The following is a 7,298-nucleotide window of genomic DNA, read 5'->3' on the forward strand; positions in this document are numbered from 1 at the left end:
TGTACTTTTTTGAGGCTCAGACATGCAAGAGAGTGTATTTATCTATTAACACTAAACTCAATGAAGAAAAAAGTACCTGATGGTTTACTTTCCTGCACTGACAACTGATCTAGAGTCAGAAACGAGCTATTTTAAAGGCCTCTTTGAGCAGTAGATGTTTCTTGATATGAAAGGTATGAGTTATCGGTAACACTTTACAATATGGGACACTTGGTTAATGTTAGTTAATGTATATACTAACATGAATGAATAAAGTTTAAACAGCATTTATTAGTTATAGTTCATGGTTTACTAACGGGATTAGTTGGTAAAAGGGATAGTTCACAATCAGTTTCATTTACTCAATATTTGCTCATTTTCAAGTGGCTTCCAACCATTATGAGGTTCTTTCTTCCTTTGAACACAAAATAAGGTATTTTGAAGAATGTTAGAAACCTGTAACCATTGATAATTAACTCAAAAAAGTGAAAATTTACTCATCCTTAAGTTGTTTCAATCCTACATGAGGTTCTTTATTCTGTTGAACACAAAGTAAGATATTTTTAAGCATGTTAGAAAACCTGTAACCATTGGTAATTGATTTAAAATATGAACAGTTTCAAAATATTTACTCATCCTTAAGTGGTTTCAAACCTGTATGTGTTTTTTTTTTCTGTTGAACACAAAATGAGATATTTAGAATAATGTTTGAAATCTGTAATCATTGATAGTTCACTCAAAAGTGTAAATTTACTCAATGTTTACTCTTCCTCAAGTGCTTTTAAATCTTTATAAGTTTTTTTCTTCCACTGAACACTAAATAAGATATTTAGAAGAACGTTAGAAACCTGCAATCATTGATAGTTCATTTAAAACATGTAAATTTACAAAATATTTTGTCATCCTCAAGTGTTTTCAAACCTTTGTGTTTCTTTTTTCGTTAAACACAAAATGAGATATTTTGAAAAATGTTAGAAACCTGTAACCATTGACTTCCATTGGAAAAACAAATGCTATGGAAGTCAGTTGCTCACAGGTTTCCAACTTTCTTCAAATTATATTCTTTTGTGTTCAACAGAAGAAAGAAAATCATCAAAGCAAATGATGACTGGATTTTTTTTGGTGAACGATCCCTTTAACGTGAGCTAAAAATAAACAACTGTATGTTAACAAAGATGGATAAATACTGTAATAAATATATTGTTCACATTATTAAATACATTTACTAGTGTCCCATATTGTAAAGTGTTACCGAATTATCAGCGTGTTACTTTGCTGGCTAGGCATCTTCCTCGAAGAATGATTCAGCCAAAAGCTAACCTCCAAATTCATCATTTATCTATCGAACTCAAAAAGAGAGACTTTGAAGAATGTTCATGCTGCTCAAATCACTGTATACTTTTGTTGTATTAAAAAAGAGCAGCGTGAACGTTCTTTTAAATCTCTTCATTTGTGTTCCTCTGGAGAAATCAGATTAGACGGAGTAAATGATGAGAGAACTTTACGGAAAAATTCATTTTAACGTTCAACTCAAAAGGGAGCTGCTTTTTATTTGGGTTTCTTTTTATAGTGCGTTTTTATTTCGGGAATACCATGTCAACATGATCCAGTGTCATCTGCGATGGTTTCGGGAATGATTTTCCAACAGTATGCACAAGCTTTATTCCTCTGCTGCTGTCAGGTGACACTGCCAAACTGTGCGACACGTGTGAATCTGTCCTTTTAAATGACCACGAATCCGGTTTCTGATGAACGCTGGCATGCGGAGTGGATGTCTACTGTGGCGTGTGTTCCTGTTTTCGAACATCTGAAAGTGAAGCACATACTAATGGCTCGTTTCGATGTCATTGTATCTATTGTGGGTGGGTGGTGTGTGTTTTTAAAAACAAATGGGTTGTAATTATCGATGGCAGTCCATAGTGTTACACCTACAGACGGATATTTGTGAGTGACATTTTGTAAAAGTATTACATTATTTCAATAAACTTGCTCTGTATACAGTATGGAGCGTTTTATTTTATGTTAGCGTTTTACTTGTATGCATAAATACAGTGGTGTGAAAAAGTGTTCGCCCCTTACCGATTTTTTTATTTATTAGTTTATTTATTGATTTTTTTTGTGCGTTTTTGTCACAGTTTAATGTCATCAAATTAATCTAATTGATAGTCAAACAAGTGTTCTCGTAAATGCAATGAGTCTGTTACAGTGCTGTGGAGGAATTTTTGAGCATGAACGGCCTTTTAAAGGTAATGTATCTCAATTGGATTCAGTTCAGGACTTTGACTAGGCCACTTTAAAGTCTTTTTGCATGTTTTTCACAGTTTAATGTCATCAAACTAATTTAAATATTAGCCAAAGATAACACAAGTAAACACATCATGCTGTTTTAAAATGAAGGTTTTTATTATTAAGGGAAAACAGAAATGCAGAACTACATAGCCCTGTGTGAAAAATGATTTGCCCCTAAACCTAATAACTGGTTGGCAACTGCAATCAAGTGTCTTTGATAACGCAATGAGTCTGTTACAGCGCTGTGGAGGAATTTTGGCCCACTGTTTGCAGAATTGTTGTACTTCAGCCACATCAGAGGGTTTTCAAGCATGAACTGCCTTTTTAAGGTAATGTATCTCAATTGGATTCAGGTCAGGACTTTGACTAGGCCACTCCAAAGTCTTCATGCTTTGGATGGTTGTCCTGCTGCAGAACCTAAGGCTATGTAGTTTTGGATTTTGTTTTCCCTAAATAATAAAAATCTGCATATAAAGACTGCATGATTTGATGGATGTGTTCTATTCTGTTCTCTTTGACTAATGTTTACATTTGTTTGATTACCTGAAAATTAAAATAAAAAACACTTCAGTAATGGGCAAAACACTTTTAACACTTTTTCACACAAGAGTTCATTTTAAACCGATATTGAAAACAGATCAACAAAACAGACAGGGACAAGAGAATTTGAATGCATCTTTTATTGTTTTTCTCCACCTCCTCCATCATCCTCTCATCCTCCTCCTCTTATTCCTCCTTCTCATCATTCTCCGGCTCATCCTGCTGCTGATTTTTCTCTTTCCGTTTCTCTTCTTCACCTCCTCCTCCTTTATCTCCACTTTCAAATCCACCATCTCAATGTCCTCCTCTTCATTCTCCTCCCTTTCCTTCTCCTCTTTCATCCTGCTCATCTCCTTCTCCTCTTTCCTCCTGCACCTTCGCTCCTTTTTCTCCTCTTTCATCCTTCTCTTTCTCTTTTTCCTTCCTTCCTTCTTCTTCTCCTTCTTAATCTTGTCCACCACCTCCTCCATCATAGTCTCATTTATTTTCTCCTCTTTTATCTGTCTCTCTTTCCCTCCGTCCTCCTCTTTAATCTCCTCCTCCTCCTCCTTCTCCATCACTGGCTCCTCCATCTTCTCCTCTTTCTTCCTTCTCTTTCTCTTTTTCTTGTCTTTCACCTCCTCCTCCTTAATCCTGTCCTCCTTCTCCTCCTCATGACTGCAGCAGGATAAATCAATGTGTGTCAGTATGATTTCTCCTTTACTGACGAGCATCTCGTCCTCCACAGAGCGTATTTCATGAATGATGACAGAATTCACATCCAGACATTTCTCATGCTTGGAGCAGCACAGAGAGTCATCTGTTAGAGGAGAAATGAAGTGGATACACATTTTACAGTCATTTTCAAGATGTCTGTGTGAAGAATACAATTGATTAATACCATTATAGACTGATATCTTTATTTACCATCAGTGCCTTTGTCTGGTGAGTTAGGGAGCTTTTTCTGCTCTTCCTCCTCTTCCTCCTCCATCTTCTCTTTGTTGGATGTGAGGCAAGAGATCTTCATGTGTTTTCTGCACGCTCTGAAGAACGATGCCAGCCGGCTCTTTTTCTTCCTCTTCTCTTTCCCCTCATCTGTTAAAAGAGAAACGATTGTAGCAGACACACTTTCCCACAGTCATTTGAGAGGAAATACACTGAGAAAAATTATTCAAAGATGATTCCTTGGATTTACTACATTTTTTAAGTGTTTGGAAACAATTTATTTGGGCTGAATTTAAACAAACAAATTAGGTTGAGAACGACTGAAGACACATGAAACATTTTGGACAGTTTTTGGTTCTTTCTCTGGACTTTGAACCTCTCGTGACTGTCTATATGGTGAATGAGGAATTTCTCGAATTTAATCTAAGATGTATTCATTAGTGTCCAGAAGATTAAGGAAGGTCTCAGGGGGTTGGAACTACATGAGGGTGAGTAATTAATTAATAACAGAATTGTAATTTTTGGGTGAATTAATCCTCAAACTGGACAGAATGTGGTTTAAATAATCTCAAATCAGGGAAACCCCTTTACAATGTAGGCCTAAATACCACTCACCATTGGAGCTGTCAGGTGTTTGACTGAACTGCACATTTTTCAGGTCAGCTCTCAGGAAAGAGGGCAGTTTGAAGAACCTCTTTTTCCTCGGCTTCTCCACCACTGGTTCCTCCATCCTCGATTTGCCGTCCTCCAGTTGGACACACGGTGTTGACGGTGTGTTACTGGGATTTTTCTGGTCCGCAATCATAGTGGTGGCAATCTCGGTCTTGCACCGTGGATTGCCAAAAGACTTCGGGGTATGTAGCTCGGACATCCACAAACCACTAATAGCTTCGCTAGTTTGAAAAGCCGTGAATAGCTGGAGAATCTTCACTAGGAAAGCTGTTTAGTCGATGTCAGTACCAAACACAAACACTGCTACAACCACTACAAGCCACTACTGCAAACCCACTGAGGTTTCACAGTGCTGCACGCATTCACATACAGCTCGGAACGCGTTCTAAATTGTGATTCTAAACGATCTACTGTAACTATGGTAACAGGACACTTCTCTGAAATGTTTTCTGTTGAAGAGAAATGACTGAGGGTGAATTAAAAGTACATTAAAACACATCTCAGCTGGATAAACTCCTTTATAAGCAACCAAAGCTGTTTTATTTGAGAGTTTTAATTAATAGTTAATTAGAAATTGATACATTTGATGACAAAGGACTAAAAAAAGGTTTTATGAAACTCAAACAACAAAACTCCCTTCATAAACAAATTTTAAATAACGTATTACAAAAAATACATCATTGCAATACTATTGTAGGCTACTACACTCTCTGAAATAAAGGTAGGAGAGCTGTCACTGGGGTGGTACCTTTATAAATGCTACACATTTGTACCTAAAGTGTCCCTATCAATACATCCGGGGTACATATTAGTACCTAAAAAGTACAAAAGTGTACCTCTTAAAATGTTTAGGTACAAATAAAAGCTTTTGAGGTATCATTATGGACCCTTTTAGTGCAAATGTGCATCTTTTGAAAAGGTACCACCCCAGTGACGGTTTCTGTACCTTTATTTCTGAGAGTGTACTACTGCATACTCATATTATCAGGGGCGGACTTAACCAATAAGCGATGTAAGCAGCCCCCAGGGGTCCCCAGGAAATCAATAATCCTAAAGCTATTTTATAAATTTTGTATCATATGTTGTAAAATCTGTCTATAACCATTAAGATTTTAACATTATTACTTCTTTTCTAAACCGGGGGCTCCTATAAATAGTGGAACGTTCCTTCTGTACTACACATGCAAATATTAAAATCTAATCACAAATCACAAGTATGGCTAATGAACTGAACATAATTTGTGAGCTTATTTTTTTATTTGTGAGTTTATTGTATTTAATTTTACAATAAGAAAGTTCCACTATATATTATTTTAACATGCAGTTTATTTACAAAAATATATATATCTATCTATAAGGAAAGAGAGTGTTTTGCCTTTCAATGATAGGGCCCCATACCTGGAATTGCTTAGGGCCGTCCCTGCACATTATCATGTATGGTTTGAATAGTTTATGATGTTTTGCATGCTATTTTTAAAATATTGCAATAAACTTTGTGTTGTAAACATTTCATGTATGACAGAATATTACATTATTGTCACCTGACCATATTTAGTCAATATTATGTAGACTTTTAATCTAATTTTGAATACAACCGTTTGAAAGTGAGGGTAAGCTGTACTTATTAATATACTGTACTTAATTATATAATTATTCATTCATTCATTTTCTTTTCGGCTTTGTCCCTTTATTCATCAGGGGTCGCCATAGTGGAATGAACTACCAACTTATCCAGCATATGTTTTACGCAGCGGATGCCCTTCCAGCCGTAACCCAAACTGGGAAACACCCATTCATACTCATACACGTTCGACAATTTAGCTTATTCAATTCACTTATAGCGCATGTCTTTGTACTGTGGGGGAAACCGGAGCACCCGGAGAAAACCTACACCAACATGGGGAGAACATGCAAACTCCACACAGAAATGATAACTGATCCAGTCAGGACTTGAATCAGCGACCTTCTTATTGTGAGGCAATTGTGCTACCCACTGCGCCACTGGGACACCCATAATTAATATAAGTAATATTTATTAAAGCAATATATTTTTATTACAAATGAAAATAAGTTTGAATATTTAAAATTGTATTTATTCCTGTAATGTAAAGCTGAATTTTCAGCATCATTATTCTTGTCTTCAGCGCCACATGATTCTCAGTTTGATGATCAATTCATTCATTTTCTTTTTGGCTTAGTCCCTTTATAAAGCTGGGGTCACCACAGTGGAATGAACCGCCAACATATCCAGCACACGTTTTACGCAGCGGATGCCCTTCCAGCTGCAACCCATCACTGGGAAACATCTATACACACTCATTCACACACATACACTACGGACAATTTAGCATATTCAATTCACCTGTACGGCATGTCTTTGGACTGTGGGGGAAACCGGAGCACCCGGAGGAAACCCACGTGACCGCAGGGAGAACATGCAAACTCCACACAGAAACGCCAACTGACCCAGCCGAGGCTTGAACCAGCGACCTTCTTGCTGTGATGCGACAGCGCTACCTACTGCGCCACCCTTATTTATTCATATTTTTTATTATTATATTTATTTATTTATTTATTTAATCCTTTATTATTATTAATTTTTTATAAATTTTTGCAGCTTTTTTCTATTTTTTTATTATTACTTTTCTTTTTTTACTGTCTTTCATTAGGCAGAGTTAGGGTTTGTTGAAGTGGGTTTATATTTAAAAAAAAATTATATTTCTGAATAAATAATGTCAGTTGTACTTGGCAAAAAAGGGAAAAAAATAAATAATAATAATAATTTGGAACTGTAATGCGGTCAACACTTGCCCAACTTATAAGGTTGACCTGCCAATCAGAACCAAGCATACTAGCATTCAGCATTATATAATAGAATAGTAATTGGAGGAGAG

The sequence above is a fragment of the Danio aesculapii genome, chromosome 10 (genome assembly GCF_903798145.1).
Source record: "Danio aesculapii chromosome 10, fDanAes4.1, whole genome shotgun sequence".
In the NCBI taxonomy this organism is placed as follows: domain Eukaryota; kingdom Metazoa; phylum Chordata; class Actinopteri; order Cypriniformes; family Danionidae; genus Danio; species Danio aesculapii.